Source organism: Equus asinus, chromosome 2 (assembly GCF_041296235.1).
Source record: "Equus asinus isolate D_3611 breed Donkey chromosome 2, EquAss-T2T_v2, whole genome shotgun sequence".
NCBI classification, from domain to species: Eukaryota; Metazoa; Chordata; class Mammalia; order Perissodactyla; family Equidae; genus Equus; species Equus asinus.
The window spans coordinates 8,678,763-8,695,174 of NC_091791.1; the positions used below are offsets into that span (position 1 = coordinate 8,678,763).

At 55.5% G+C, this 16,412-nt stretch overlaps 1 long non-coding RNA gene across 8 annotated transcripts in view; it reads left to right on the forward strand.

The window, feature by feature from the left end:
• Positions 1-4,110: 4,110 nt before the first annotated feature.
• Positions 4,111-16,412, forward strand: part of LOC106841591 (uncharacterized) — an 84,118-nt gene continuing 71,816 nt past the window's right edge. For 6 of the 8 annotated variants that reach the window (XR_011493281.1, XR_011493284.1, XR_011493283.1 and 3 more), the window contains exons 1-4: positions 4,124-4,283; positions 7,592-7,794; positions 9,019-9,372; positions 11,334-11,730. This is a non-coding gene — a long non-coding RNA (uncharacterized lncRNA). Of the gene's footprint in view, positions 4,284-7,591; positions 7,795-9,018; positions 9,373-11,333; positions 15,602-16,412 lie in introns of those variants that run through there. The other 2 variants (XR_006514618.2, XR_001400675.3) reach the window with 2 other exon arrangements.

Here is a 16,412-nt window from a genome sequence, read left to right on the forward strand (position 1 = left end):
CTAGAACCTGGGGTGGAGGAAGACAGGCAATGACAGTGGAGAGTGGGATTCCCAGCAGGGAAGTGGGGAAGCCATGGGGTTGCTGAAGGCTGGAGTGATGCATGGAGGAGAGACGATCTCACAGCTCTTAGGAAAGCCCACTAGGGTGAGTGCTGTGGACTGCTTACCCAGTATGTGCTTACTGGTGTGCCAGCCCCCCTGGGGCTGGAGCAGGGGTGTGTGGACAGTGAAGGACAAGGCGGAAGGCCTGCATGCTTCGCTTTCCAGGCTCCCGGCCATAAGGTGGGGGGCCGTGTGATGGACAGCCCAGGTAGCAGGCAGCCGGGAGCAGGCGGAGGCTTTGGAATCAGACGTGGCGTGGAACGTCAGAGCCATTGCTGCGCGTCTTAGAGCCTCACTCTCCTCATCTGCGGAAGAGGGATGAGGAGAGGTCTTCAGGAGAGGTCTGAGGAGTAAAACGGATGGGGTAGGTAAAGCTGGCCCAGGACCCGGCAGAGCTGTAGATCAGTAAGTGAGTTGCTAACCCGCATGGTGCAGATGCTGCTGATGGCATCTGAGCATTGTCAGGAGTCTCCAGCACACAACCGGAGGGCGGGGAACCTCTGGATGAGGGTGATAGCCGGAGGAGGAGAGATGGGGTAGAGTTGATAGGACTGGCCATCCCCCAGCAGGGGAGCAGTGGCCCAAAGGAGAGAGAGAACCTGCCCAGAGTGTGGGATGCCCACACGCAGAATCGTCCAAAGAAAGGATAATCCAGGTGCTATTTTGCACATAAGTCCTCTATTAGTCGCCTGGGGCTGCCATAACAAAGTGCAACAGACTGGGTGTCTTAAACGACGGAAATTTATTTTCTCACAATTCTGGAAGCTGAAAGTCCGAGAGCCAAGTGTCTGCCTGGTTTGTTTCTTCTGAGGCCTCTCTCGCATGGTCTGTCATCTGTGTGTCTGTGTCCCAACCTCTTCCTCTTATAAGGACATCAGTCCCATTGGGTTAAGGTTCACTCAAATGACCTCATTTTAACTTAACTACGTTGACAAATAAAAATGGCAAGTAATAGGATATATTGGAATATATGAGGAAGCCATTTGGTATAAACCTAATTCGGCCTGACCTTGTCTTTCCAAAAGGGCCTGACTGAGGCCATTGAGCATGCATTGTATATCTGCTTTAGAGATTCCCTATGGCAAGAGCAAAAGGCCCTTGAGATAAAGGTGCAACTTCCCTCCTCCTCCCAACGTTGGCGTCTCCTTAAGGATTAAGTATCTTTCCTTAGGCTAGAAACTGAGTGCTGCGCCCACCTGTGACCACCCAGCTGGAGACAATAGACTTGCCTCCTGCTATGCCCACCAAGATAGCAGACCACTACCTTCTGTGTCCATCAAGTGCTGTGCCCACAGGGCAATCTTGTGACTATTGTGGGAGGGACATTTCAATCATATGTGAAACACCCTCTTTGAGGGTATATAACCACCCTTATACCCCCACTTCTTTGGAGTGCTCTGTTCCTTTGTGGAAAGACTCTCCTGGGTTATAATCCTAAGATTTAAGCTCAGAATAAACTCACCCAAATTTTCATTTATAGATTGGTTATGGATTATTTTTGTCGACAACATCTTTAAAGACCCGCTCTCCAAATACAGTCACCTTCTGAAGTATTGGGGGTTAGGATTTCAATATATGAATTGGGGGGGGGAATTGACATAATTCGGCCCATAAGAAACCCCAATAATGATTTGTTCTTTGGATTCTGACCTTCCAGAACACCTCATCTAAACTAATCATTGCACATAAGAAAACAGGTTGGGACAAGACTTCTGATTTACCTAGGATGATACACGAGGCAAAGTTACAGTGCATTGCAAGCACTCGGAATTTAAAATTCCCAGTGTCCTCCCTACACGATGGGGACACACCATGTGGGGGCCACTTGTAGGTTTAGAACTGAGCTTCTCAACCCCGGCTGCTTATTAGGGTGAGCTGGTGTGCTTAAAAAATTAATATCAATGCCCAAGCCCCACCTCAAATCAGTTCCGCCAGAAGCTCTGAAGATAGGGCCTGGACATCTGTATATTAAACGCTCCCCAGGGGATTATAGTGCAGGTTTGCAAATTGGATATTGAATATAGATGCATGAGTGGATACTGAGTGTAGGGCATGGTGTTGTCCACCAACTTACCTTGCCAGGCACTGGGTTTGCACAGAAAGTCTGCTGGTGAATAAGACAGACATGGTCTCTGAACTTTTTGGTCAGTACATGTATTTGAAAAATACTTATTGAGCACCACTTGGTTAACCCCAGAGGAGAGGCAGTGGTTCAAAGAAATAGCATTTATCAAACAGCACGTGCCAGGCACTGCTCCAAAAGTGGTATTTCACCACAGGGACAGTTAATGCCATTTTACAGATGAGGAAACCAAGGCTTAGAGTGACAAAGAAACTTGCTTTAGGTCATTGAAACAGTAAGTGGTGGAGCCCGGAGCTCCGGGTGGGCTGGACAAGGCTTCTGGGGGCAGGCAGGAAGTAGCCCCAGGTGCCCCAGGGGCTGGGGACACTGAGGGGGCAGCTCCTCCATTCATCTCAGGAGCAGGCTGAGGGGCCCCAGGTGTGTGTAACAGCATTCCAATTTGTTTCCAACCTGGGGGAGGGATTCTTAAAAATACCAGCAGGAGCCATTCAAATGATAATATATACACTAAAGCAGCTTAATCACTTTAGGAAAAACTCTTTAAAACACATTTCGGGACTTAGATATTGTTCCTGAATGTATAATGGCTCAGAGGAGTTTTATTAGCTCCACAGTCTTTATTTTGATTAACTTGCAAATGAGATTTGTTCCCCCATGCACTGATCCAGTCCCTCAAATCGTTAATGAAATATCTGAGCTAAGAGTGCTTTTATAATTTGCATCACAATACTTGAGCGCAGAGCAGATGGGAGCTAAATGGAAGCGGGAGTAGGGCAGAACCCAGCTCAGAGCAGCCTGTTCAGAAGCAGCCTGGCTCCTGTGGAATGGGTGGTGGAGGGTCTGGGTGCCTTCTGATCTTGGTGGTCTCCTCCCAGGCCAGCCGAGTGGATCTTCCTCTGTGAGATGAAAAGTGAAGGGCGCTAGTAAGATCCACCGGCCCCCAATCTCTTCTGCCTTCCTTTTGATCACAAAAACACTTTAATTTAGTGGCTCCTGAGTGCCAAGCCACGTACTTATTAATGACCTGGAAGTTAATTACTCCTGGGAGTAATTTAAAAATACCTATGCAAACAGGACACAAAGCTGCAGGATTTCAGCGGATGACCTCTGAACTTGAACCTGAGTGAGAGTCTGCACCTGCCCCAGGAATTCTAGAATCATGGAGGGTCCACTGCCAATCATTTCGTGTTAGAACACAGACCTGAGAGATTGGGAGAAAGGCAAGGACTTGCCCATGTGCGCACGGCCAGCGATGGCAGAGCTGGGATAGGGGGTTTCTCAGCCTCCTGGTTTCTTTAACTGTGGGATGAGGGTGGGGTGGCAGTTGTGCTGTCAGAGCTTTTCCCTCCACGGAGTGGTGTGACCTCAGGCAAGTCCCTGCCTGCCTGTCCTTTATGGAATGAGGGTTGAATTAGGCCAGTATTTCTTAAAGCGAGGCCCCGGCCAAGAACGTCTCTAGAGGTGGTGCCCTGCCCTGCCCTGGGTGAGCCTGAGCCCCCAACCAGTGAGCACCCAGTGCCAGTGGTCTCTCTGTGCGCCTTGTGAAGGCCTGGAGGAGCCAGGGTCTGAGACCCCTGGCAGAAGATTTCAAGTAGGGACGGCCAGCAAACAGCCACTGCGTTTTGTGAGGTTCCCATGCCCGGTCTCGGGTTTTAAGATCCTCTTGTGACTTAGTTTCCTCCAAAGTCAGTTCCTCGCAAACGGGAGGCCCCAATTCTGCGTGCGGACAGGGAGCTTCGGAATTTGGGTGGAGGACAGGGCTGTGGCGAGTTGCCCCCTCCCGTGCAACTCGACAACACCAGGAGCCGGGTTTTGGGGTTTGGCCAGAGCCGTTCGCAGGCGCAGGGCCCAGGGCGCCGCAGGACGGCAGGGGGCGCTGTCCGCAAAGCTTTGCTCCCGTGGCCCGACCTGAGGACCGTGAGCGCGCGTGCGCTGGGGCCCCAGGCTCGCACTGCCGGGGCCCCGCCTCTGCGGAGCCGGGCTCGGAGCGGGTGGTCTCGGTCCCGGCGCTGCAGAGCCAGGCTCGGGAGCCCGCGATGCAGGAGGTCCAGGGGCTGCTGCAGCCTGCGCGAGCCTCGCCACCGTGCAGTGTGCTTTGGTAAAAGTTGTTTTATTATTATTATGAAAAGATCTCCTTGTAGGAAATTGGAAAACGTAGAAACGAATCTCCCACGGCCGCTCCCTGCCGAGACGGGTGCCGTTGCCGTGGGGGCGCCAGTTCAGGCTCCTGGGCCTCCACATGGCTATAGGGCTCGGCCTTCTAGCTTGCTGGGGGTCGCTGTGTATGGCTTCTGCCCTCTCAGAGCCCAGGCGTGGCCCCCTGCACCTCTCTAGAGCCCCTTTTTTTCCCTGAGCAGAGGTGAGGCTTCCCGAGCGGCGGGAGGATCACCCACCGCGCCGGGATGGTGATTGTAAAGAGCTCTACGGCCAACTTGACAGTGATGGTCGCCTGTGCCTGCACCGGGCAGGAGACAGGCGGCGCTCTGACTTTGGGGGAAGGTCCCCCGCCCCGGAACTCCCAAAAGCTCCGTGGACTGGCTGCGGTGGGAGGGATTTGCAGCCTGAGGTCTTACAAGGACCGTGGGGTGGTTTTTTGCTCTCTGGGGGCCTCAATTGGGGACACAATGGGGTTACTAATACTTGTCCTGGTGGTTGGGGGAGGGGAGTTGTGCAATGAGTGGGAGGATGTGGGGTCTGCTGCTCACCTGGCCTGGCTGTAGCCCGGCAGACCCCGGCCTCACGAGATAGTGACAGCATTGCCCGGGGGATGTCTGGCAGACCCCGGCTGTGTGGGCGCCAAGGGCCAGGCCCGTGGCTGGGGCCCAGACCTGAACTTAGTGCAGTCAAACTGGATAGATGGGGAGCGGGGAGCTGAAGAGGGCGAGACCCCAACCCCTCCAGGCGCTGCCCCGCTCCCAAGCTTTCTTCTGAGTCCTTGGAGCTGGGTACCAGCTCGGCCTTGGATAAGTTCTGAAACCTGTGTAGTTTCTGGTCCTCATTTGGAAGTGGGAGCAGGGTGTTGGGTGGGGGCAGTGCTGGGACCTTGGTCCTACCTGTCTCCCTTTCTTTCCCCACCTTCTCCTCTGGGAGGGCACTGGGATCACCCAGACTTGATAAACTTGCAGGTGCCCTGGCCCTGCTCCGACTCGCAGCTTCTGTAGGTCTGGGTGGCCCAGGAATCCTCCTGGGAAGAACCCTCCTGGGGTCTGGTGGTGGACCCCATGGGCCCCAGCACTGGGCAAGGAGGGGCCAGGGGAGTGGGGTGTGGGGAGGTGCCCACCCTAAGACCCATCAACCCGTACAAGGCGATGTCGAGAGTGAGGGAGGTCAGCGGTTTGGGGGACTCAAGGCAGCACACTGAGTCCATATTTCACCTGGCAGGGCTCCTTGCTCCAGGAAGTGAGGACACTCCGGACTTGGATGGCCTGGGGCCCAGGTCCTAATAATGGTTCACTGGCCTGAGGCCTGGGTTCTAATCCTGGTTCACTTGCCCGAGGCCTGGGTGCTAATCCTGGGGTCACTGACCCAAAGTCTAGGTTCTAATCTTGGGGTCACTTGTTTAAGGCCTAGGTTCTAATCCTGGGTGCACTTGCCCAAGGTCTGGGTTCTACTCCTGGTTCACTTGCCCGAGGCCTGGGTTCTAATCCTGGGGTCACTGGTCTGAGGTCTAGGTTCTAATTTTGGCTCACTTTCCCGAGATCTGGGTTCTAAATCTGGGGTCACTGGCCTGAGGTCTGGGTTCTAATCCTGGTTCACTTGCCTGAGGTCTGGGTTCTAATCCTGGGTTCATTTGCTTGAGGCCTGAGTTCTAATCTTGTGGTCACTTGTTCAAGGCCTAGGTTTTAATCCTGGGTTCACTCGCCCAGTGCCTGCCCCTCTCCCCATGGTCTCCATCTGATGAGTGCATGAGTAGGGATAAGGATTCTGTCCTCTCTTCCCCATGGGGGGCAGTTCATGCTTTCGAGTCAGGAACCCCCATGCAGCCCTGCCAGTTGGTAGCTCACGGGGAGGTCATGCAGCTCTTGGCGTCTTCAGGCAGGAGTTAAGGCTCGACCCCCATGGAGCCTGGGCCCAGACGCCGTGTCTTGCTGTGGAGTTAACCGATACTCCAAACCCCATGCTCATGCCAACAGTTACCCCAAGTTCTCCAACCCAAGAGTGGCTGGGGCTGGTTTGGTAAGCAGGGCCCAGTGGGGGGCTCCCGCCTGTTCTGGAGGCCAAGGGTGGGGCCCAGGTAGCTTCCAGCCCTGGCTCCCACACTTCTATCCAGTTCCTGCTGCAGGAGCTGAGCCCCAACCCCCAGGCAGAGCTGTGACCCCACCCCACCTGGGGCCTTGCCCTCTCTGGAGAGATCTGCTGTTTCATTCCTTACTGGAGCTGGGCTCTCCCGCAGAGGGGAGGGGCCTTGCCTAGTCTGGAGGAATGTCTGCCTCACTGCAGCCCTCTCTGGCTGCTCTCCCTCAAGGTGGGGGAGCCCCTCATGGGGTGTGGGAGCATTGGACTGCAGGAGCAGTGTCTGCCCCCGTTGGCCAGAACTCAGTCTCCCCTCTGCCTGGCCTGGCTGTTTGCGCTTCTCACCTCCAGAGTGCGTTTGTTTGGGTCGACTCGCCCCCTGCCAACAGCCAGCCCAAGGCCTGTCTGCGGCAGCCAGACAGGGCCCCGCCTGTGGCCAGCCACTTTTCCAGAGGAAAATGGGGACCCACAGGAGCCCCCACACGCCCTGATCGCAGCTTTGAAGGTGGAAGCCGGGAGGAGAAGTCAAAATTGCATGAAGGGTAAACAGCTGAGGACCCAGTCTGGCCTGGTCGGGATCCCGGCTGGCTACAAAGAGACACTGTGAGGGATCCCCTTGGAGCAGAAGAGGCCCATTCAGTTCTCCCAGAACGGGATTTGCCTGCTAATTAGGTTGGGAGGACCAGGACCGTAATGGTGGGTGGGCTGCAGGAAAGGATGGGATGGGTGGGGGAGCTAGTGACCCTGTTGGGGAAGAGCCTACTGGCTCTGACCGGCTAGAACCAAAAGTCCAAACCTGGTGCTGCAGACCAGCTGCTCCAGAACCATGCAGGGAGCTCATTAAAAATGGTGATGCATCTGCTCTGTCTCAGACCTCTCTGTTGAGACGACAAAACCAGCACTGGGTGGGGGGCTTAGCATATGCTAGACCCCTGCCTGGTGCTTTAAGGTGACCAGGCCTTCTGCACCATTGCCCCTCAGCATCTTCCTGTGTGAATGGGAACGGGGACAGAGAATGGGCCCCCTCCAGCTCTGGGGGAGGGTCTGGGGCAGGAGGAACCTCCAAGTGGTCTTGTTCCTTTACTCAGTGCATCGTGCAAATATTTTCACGTTCTGCACCCTGTCGTGAGAAAGGGTGTGTGAAGCACCAGATTCTTTCATTTCCTCTCACAGCCAGATGGTGCTGTCATCCTCCCCATTCCAGAGGTGAGAAGACGGGCTCCATGAGGTTCACTGACTTACAAAGGCCACACCGTGCTGGGGCTGGGTGACTCCCCACCATTCTGCCTTCTGGGGGTGGACAGGCCTGGGCACATGATGTTGTGAAAAGCTCCTTGTGATTTGACTGGGCAGCCCTGTGGAGAGCCAAGGTCCAGGTAACTTCTTGCTGCTACTTCACATGGCCTCACTGCATGTGGGACATGCTTCAGGGCTTCCCAGGGCTCTGGGTCGGGGAGGTAAGGGAGATTCCCCTAAAAGTGCTGATGGATAGCAGGAAGACAAGCCTCAGGGAGGACCTGGCTTCCTGGGAAAGGAGCCCACTTCTGTAGAGGGACGTCCACTCATGTACAGGGTACTCTGGTGTCCCATGTGGCAGTGGTGGCAGCTGAGAGTAATTTCTAGACCCTTCTGGAGATGCTGCTATTCCTGTGACAGCACCAGCTTGCTTGCTTAAAAATGGTCTGAATAGGGGCTGGCCCGGTGGTATAGTGGTTAAGTTCACGTGCTCCACTTTGGCGGCCTGAGGTTCGTATTTTCGGATCCTGGGTGCGGACCTAGCACTGCTCTTCCAGCCCCACTGTGGCAGTGTCCCACGGAAAACAGAGGAAGATGGGCACAGATGTTAGCTCAGGGCCAATCTTCCTCACACACACACACACACACACACACACACACACACAAATGGTCTGAATGAATCTTGGTGGGCATCCAGTGGGCTCACTCCAGCTCACCTGACTTTGTGCCCACCCTCTGGGCCGGGCTGGGAGGCTGGCACCCAGCAGGCATCGTTCAGCTTGTTTGGAGTGTGGTAAATGGATCCCAAAGGTGGGACCGAACAGGGTGGCCAGCTGCCTGCTGCTGGAGTTAGGGCCCGGGGCTGAGCAGGGCGTGGCAGGGGCAGAGTGAGGGTGAGTGCTGCCCAAACCGGGCCGAGGGGGTCCTGGGTGACTCCCTGCAATACACTTGTGGGTCTGCAGCAGGGTGTCTTGGTGGCCGGGTGCGGGGCAACCATGAGTTGCTGACCACAGACACAAGCCTGGGGCTCCGTGGCTCTGATGGCTGGGTCAGCACTTGGTCTTCGGTGCTCCCTGACCTGCACAGCCGCACATCCAGGCCCCAGCCCCTCCCTGCCCCGTTGCTGATTTGGGTTGCAGAGGGAGGCTTGGGGACATCCCTGCAACAGGCTTCTCACCCTCCTGGGCACCGTGACTTCCTGTGTGAATTAGCCTGTGAACGGGAGCTGTGATTCCCATTGTTGTCTCTCAGGGCTCAGAAGAATGTGCTGGGACAGGTGAAAAACGGGACAAGTTTGCTTAGCCAGCAGCCTGTTCCCAAAGCAGTGCACAATTTGCATTGAAAAATGGCTTTCTGTTGCTTAGGCTGTCCCTTGAGGCCTGGTAGGCTTCCGGCTGGAGGCCAGAGAGGGAACTTGGCTGGGGGCTGTGAGGCTGGCCGGAGCCCAGGAAGGAGCCCAGGAAGGCCCTGCAGGTGTTCCAGTCTCCAGGGAATCTGACATCCGTGCTGGTTCCGACCTCTGCTCTGGTTTTGAATGAAGGATCAGTGGACTGATGGAATCGAAGATGAGAGAATCTGGAAATAAATGTGACTTCTTTGGCCCTGTAAGATCTTACTCTTGAAACTAGAGACTGAATTTCAGAGCTGCAAGAGGTGAAGAGCCCTAGGCGGCCCCCTGGTTGACGGAGAGCCGAGACTTGCTCAGGGACACACAGCAGGTTAGTGGCGGGAGCTGCCTTTGGAGTTGGAAATCAGAGCCAAGGGGCCTGGTTCGTGTCTGCTTTCTTTTAGACCCAGACCCTTATGTGCTGATGACATGTTCACTCGACATGATGAAATGGGAAAGAAATTGTCTAGTTTTCTACTGCGGTGTAGCAAATTACCACAAACTTAGTAGATTAACACACATGCTTTCATTATCTTGCCATTTCCATGGGTCAGGAATTGGCGTGGCTTAGCTGGGTCCCCTGCTCAGGTGTTGGCAGCCTGTGTTCCTTTCAAGAGCTGGGCGCCTCTTCCAAGCTCACAGGATTGTTGGCAGAATTCAGCTCCTTCTGGTGGTAGAACTGAGGTCCCCGCTTTCTTGCTGGCTGTCGGCTGAGGCCACTCTCAGCCCCTAGAGGCCCGCAGTGCCTTGCCACGCAGCCCCCTCACACAGTGCAGCAGCTCACTTCTTCAGGGCCAGCTGGAGGGTTTCCCGCTCTGGTCTGCTAAGACATAATGCAGTGTGATCAAGTGAATCAGCTGAGGGACGAACCCACACCTTTGCCATATTCTCTTGGCTAGGAGCAAGGGACAGGTTCCACCTGGACTCAGGAGAGGGCAGTAGACCAGGGTGTGTCTCCCAACATAGAGAAGGAGGTCTGTACAGAGAAAGCGTGAGAGAGCACACAGGAGGGCAGGGTTTCCAGGTGAGGAGGTACATTGACTTGAGGCATACTGCCCAACCCCCCCACCTGCGTTTAAACTGTGCTTATGACTAACTGCATTATTTGGCTAATATGGGTGCTGATTTGGCTGTGCTGAGATATGACACTGGACCTGATACTGCTGCTGAATTTCAGGAGCCTGAAAATAATGGAAAGTTGATTTCCGCTCTGCGGCCCCTCTTCCTGGAAGAACAGCCAAGGCTCTGTGTGCTGAGTTGGCTTCCTCACCCTGGGAGAGGATCAACAGTTTCTTTGTATTTCCAGGGCCCCCCTCAAGACAGGCCCCCTCAGCCCCTCTTTGGGTCTGCAGAAGCGAGGACCATGGGTGTCAGGGCAGGAGGCCGTGTGCGCTTTGAGGGAAGGGCTGGGGTTTGGTTTCTGTGATTGGCAGAGACTGGTGCCCTGGCACCCCCAGATGGGAGAGTGGCTGCACAGATGTTGGGGGTGGGCATGAGGCTGGATACCCGGGGCTGTGACAGCAGGAGCAGCAGCTAGAGGCCCTGTGGCCAAGCTCATGGTCAACGTAGCAAAGGCCCAGTGGAGTAAGCTGACCAAGGACAGGGCCTTTCTGCCATGGGCCCTGGGTTCATGTAGAACTGAGTCTTTGAGGGGCAGAGAGAGGCCCTAATGTTACTAATTCTGGATGTCTGGCCAACCCTGGGGAGCGGGGTGTTGAAAAAAACCCTAAGCAACCCAAGTTTGAGTGCTGAGTAGAAACGTTTTACTGTCAAGTGGGGAGTCCAGTCTAGACCAGAGATCAGGCTGGGGGGTGGGTTTGGGAGAAGAAACATAAGGTAGGTCTTCCAAAACCCAAAGACCTTGAACTTTCTGTCCCTTTTCAGGATCGCGAGGCTTCTGAGTGATGGCTGGCCGTGACACGGGCTGGCCAGAGGGGCCCGCTGCCTGGCTGAGGTGCATTCCTGGGCTTATGGTGCCCAGCTAACTCAGCCGTGCATGCAACCTGCCCTAGTGGGGACTGTGGCACTCAACCAGGTCTGCCCCGGGGTGGCCAAGTGACCTGGCCAGGTTGGGATTTGTCAGCGGCCTTAGCTAGATTTAATTTTAAGAAAAATTATCAAAGGAGATATTTCTCGAATCTGAGTGTCATGGAGCAAAGCTGTGCTTTTACATAAATAAAATACTATTCGTGGCTGGCAGCTGCTTTGTAAGGTCTGCAGAGTGAGTTCCTGTGCCTTGGGTGGACCTACATGGTCAGAGGGGTCCAGGGTTTTATTATATCTGTTTTCCAGACGAGGAAGCTGAGATCCTGACCAATAAAATGAGCGGCACCAACTTCACAGGACATCAGTGGCAGAGCTGGGGCAGTGTCCCCTGAATCTGCCCATCTGCGAATCTGGTGGTCCTCAGGCTCCGGAGTGCCCTCGAGTCCCATGGGAGCATCTACAGCTCCTGCATGCCCCGCGCAGGGCGGGTCCACTGCGTGCATCTTTGTAGCAGCCTTCCCAGGTGCTTCTGATGCGCAGCAGAGTTGAGAATGCCTGGAGTGAGGTTTCAGTGCTCAAACCCAGCAGCTTTGCTCAGTGATGAGACGAAGAGAAGCATCATCCACCACTTGAGTACTGAGTGATTTCATCTAGGACAACTGTTCACAGATTTCTTTTCCTCGGACTGAGTCAGACCATGCAGGTATGACTACCTATGTGTTCCATGCTGACCCACTGCCCACACTGAGAGTTCAGAATCCACAAGTCAGCAGACTTTATTGGGCACCTGCTGAGTGTGAGGCAGGGGGTGCTGAGTTGGACACCACAGACAGCACCTCCAGAGGCCAGGAAGCTCCCCTTAGCTCTGCATAGTCTATTTGTTCTAGTAAGAGGCGCCCATCAGGGCAAAGTGGAGGAGGCTTCTGGGTGCTTTAAGGGACACGGAGAGCGACAGGTTCAGGGTTGCTGTGGGGGTGGGACGCCTGCTGCCTCCTGCAGTTTTGATCTCAGGTGGGGCTTGTCTTTGCCACCCCTTGGCTGCCTGTCCTGGCTCTGACATCACTGGCCTTATGACTTGGGTCGCTGCCTGACCTTCCCACCTGCAGCGGGAGGAGGAGCTGGGGCGCCAGGGGAGGAGCATGGAGGAGCTGAGGCGCCAGGGCAGGAGCACAGAGGAGCTGGGGCGTCAGGGGAGGAGCACGGAGGAGCTGGGGTGTCAGGGGAGGAGCACGGAGGAGCTGGGGCATCAGGGGAGGAGCATGGAGGAGTGGAGCGTCAGGGGAGGAGCACCGAGGAGCTGGGGCATCAGGGGAGGAGCACGGAGGAGCTGGGGCATCAGGGGAGGAGCACGGAGGAGCTGGGGCGTCGGGGAGGAGCGGGGAGGAGCATGGAGGAGCTGGGGCATCAGGGGAGGAGCACGGAGGAGCTTGGGCATCGGGGAGGAGCACGGAGGAGCTGGGGCATCAGGGGAGGAGCACGGAGGAGCTGGGGTGTCAGGGCAGGAGCATAGAAGAGCTAGGCCCTTTAAATGGGGCATTATAGCCCACACAGTAGTGTGACTGGCAATGGAAGGGGCTCAGGCCCAGAGGCTTGGCGGTGGGATGTGGGTGCTTCTCCCTGGCCCCAGAGTGGGCAGAACTGATTGAAGCCAGGGACAGCTGCCTTCCTGACTAAAGGGCACAATGGTTATCACAGAAAATAAGCTTAATTGGCAAAATGTAATTGGATTCCAGGAGAGAAATGAGCGGCCTCTCCGCACCTCCTCCGGCAGTGCCTGGGTTGGAAAGTCACATGCAGGAAAGGCTCAGCTTTGCACACAGTGTGGGAAGGATTGGTCCCTTCTCTGCACTCGACAAATAAACGTGAACACATATATCAAGAATGTCAATCGGAAGGTACCAAGTTATCTGCCTTCGTGGGTGCCTGCTGCTTCTCTGGCCCTTAGAGTTGAGCACGTGCCCTGAGCTACAGGACACCCAGGTTTGGTCCCCAAGTGGTGCACATCCACATGCTCCCTCCACATCCGTGAGGTGAGGTTGTTGACGCTGCTCCCTGAGACAGTGACTTGGAATCGAAGGGCCTGGGAAAGAAGCTGGATCAGACCCTTTGCTCTTGCCGGTGTCTGGCTCCTTGGGAAGGCTGCGGCTCTCTGCAAGGCTCTCGTCCGCCTCGTTCCTTTGAAATGGTGTTTGTGTTGGGCTAGGACTCTGGCCACCCTCGGAAAGGCCAGGGGGGTGACTATACATGCAGCACCTGGGATGTTTGATACTTACAGGGACAAGCCCCTCTCCCCTCGCCCCTTGGCAGATCTCGGATACGTTAGGATGCTGTCTGCCAGCTCCCGCCCCTGAGATCTCTGCCGACAACTGGCAAACTGTTGGGGAGACCAGAGAGTGATGACTAAACCTTTTGGGAGTTTCACACCCCGGATGTGTCCTCGGTGTCTGAAAGGCTGAGAAGTGACCTCCTTGCTCAGCTACAGGATGTTCCGCGACGCCAGGCAGGCAGCATGCACGTGGCTCAGCTCGGCCCCAAGCTCGCCCTGGCTGCCGCTTCCCCTGCCCCGTGAGGGGATCTGCTCTGAGCGGACTAGGGAGAGAGGGAAATCCGACTCCATTACACATGCTTGTTTTTATGATACAGTAATATATGCTGACTGAGAAACGCTTAATACAGAAAAGATGCACAGGTGGGCAGAAAAATCACGCATAACCCCTCTCTCAGAGAGAACCCCTGAGGATGTGTGAGCACCTTTCTTTCTGGGCTTCCTGTCTATACCCTCACATAACCGTTCCTGCCACAATCGCGGCACCGTGGGTAACAGTGTCTGGGAAGGCAGAGGTGAATTTACTGACTGTGTTCCCCTCAAGAGTCTTGTCTGTGGTCTCCCTGAATTGTGCAGATGGAGAGCAGGTGGCACCCAGCTTGTGGGGGGGCATGAATCTTGAGACTCCAGAGGGGAGGTGTATAGGGAGCCAAGGCCTTTTGGGAAGACGCTGGGCACCAACTGCCCGGTCCCAGTGCCCCAAGATACCAGGTAGGGAGAGCTGTCGAGTGGTTCACTATGGCCCCCGTCTGCTTCTAGGGTCAGAGTAGGCTCACGATGTCTCTATCAGAGACCTGTCTTGAGGAAAGGGGGCTTCTAGGCTGGAGAACTGGGCTCCACACCAGAGCAGAGTGTCCCTGTGGCCCACCTGTGGTCACTCTTGTCCTCTAGGACAGTGCTGCAGTGTCCTGGGTGGCCCCAGGTCTCCAAGGGTAGTGGACATCCGTGTGTGGTGGACGCATTCGTCAGAATTCCCTTCCCTACATGGTTTCAGGTTAGTGTGAACCACAGAGATGTTTTGCTGAGATTTCGAAGGCAGGAGTGAAGTAGCAGCCATATTCTCTCACACGTGGGAGATTGGAGCAGGGCACAAGGCACTGTGGCAGCTCACAGACCTCTCTGCTCACCAGCAGGCTCACCTCGCTGACCTGGGGCCGCAGCTCCTCCAGCTCCGGCTGGCTCTCCTCCTTCAGCCTCTGCAGCTCTTGGGCTAGGGGTGTGTTTGGCTGCATGATGAACAGCCCCAGAGTCAGGACACCCTCATCATCCAAGTTGGTTCCAGTCCATCCTTGTGGGCTCTGCTCATCTTGTTTTTCCTGACTTCCCCCACTGCACACCCACTTTCCCTTCTCGGCTGCCCACTTCAGGCTGTGGCACCAGATAGAGAAGGGACAGCCTCCCAGAGATGGTTTAATCAGCTCTCACAACTGGGCAACACAAAACCCTATAATAAATCATATATATATGTGTACATTATTTATATATATATTTATATAATAATATAATTTTGTGGTAAGAAATTGTTATATTATTTATTATACAATTCTCGCATCCAATTCTTGCCTGGGAAGTGACCAGGCTGCAGTCACACTGCTCCAGACGCCGGCTCAGCCCTGGCCATGAGGCACCACAGTCTGCTGAGGACATGCTCCCCACTTCAGGGAAGAAGCAGGATGGGGAGGGCGCTCCCCACCACTATCTCACCCCACTGTCGCTTCTCTGTTTCTTCAAAATGGTCAGCTCACAGGGCCAGAGCTGGGCCTTGGGCCAATCGCCACGGACACTCGGCTGATTCAGAAGGGAGGAGGGTGAGTGCTGGGTGGAAGAATGGGGAGACAAAAGCTCAGAAAGGAAAGGGTGCCAGGAGGGGAGCTCTCGAAGACTAAAGAGCCCCCATGTGGTCTTCACCCCAGGGGAGGGCACAGCGTTGGGATGCTGCCTGGTGCCAGCAGCTGGGCTCTCTGAGGCACACACAGCAGCCTGACAGGTAGCACTGTCTCCTGGCCCCTGGAGACCCCAGGCACCAGGGCAGAGTGAGGTCAGAGCCGCAGACTACTGAGGCCCATCTGGAGGGGTTTTGTGCTTGAGAGAAAACTCAGGAATACCTTCTGTGCACAACCATGCAGGGGCTGAGGGGCTGGGAAAGACCCCCACCTCACACCCCTCAAGGTGGTGCCCAGAGCTGGGGCTGGAGCACACGCCACCTTCTTGAAGCCGAATAATAAAAAAGAGTTCCTTTATACCCAGGTTCACAAGGCTGTGACATCACATGGGACCCGGGGGGGTTGGGAATAAAGGGGCTCCCTGTCCTTGAGCCCCATTGGGTAGGCCCTCTGGACAGGATTTAAGGGCTAAGGGATTAGAGACTTCGAACAGAGATGGAGTCACCCACCTTCTTGCAGAAGTCACCTGACAGCTCTTCCAACACATGGCCTCCTGTCCCAAAGGCTGCAGCAAGGACCGTGGAGAGCCTTGCCCCCAGGCCCCCACCTCGCCGTCTGGCTCCCATGCTGCAATCTGGGAAGAAGTTATTGATGTGACATCTTTATTAATATCGCCTTCAGGAGAAAGCAGGAGGCGAGCCAAGGGGCCTGGGACGAACTCGCTCTGCCTCTACAGAAAGCCCAGTGGAGGGACTCCGAGGGGACCAGAAGGGAAAGGGCCTTAGATCTCAGCGGCAGAGCTCGCGTAGGGGACACCTGTGGGGAAAAGAGTCAGTCCACTCACTTGCTAAAGGTGCCCGGGCATGGCCCTCGGCCCCTGGCTCTCATCTCCCTGGAATCAACTAGCACCAGCCCTGCCACACTGGGCCCCAGTGTCCAGGTATTTGGTGATTGATCGCTGGGCTCAGCACTGTTGAGGGGCTGTAGGAGGGCGATGATGCGTAGCTTGAGATCCACTAAAGATTGCTGCGGGGCAGGCAATGCCGAAGTCCAAGGTTGCCTGTTCGTGGAATCGGGTCAAAGAATGCAGCTGGAATGGGCCCTGAGGCCCGGGCCGGTAGAAGGCTCAGGGATGATGGAGGGGAGGTGTGTCATGCAGACTCTGCTGTGGACCAA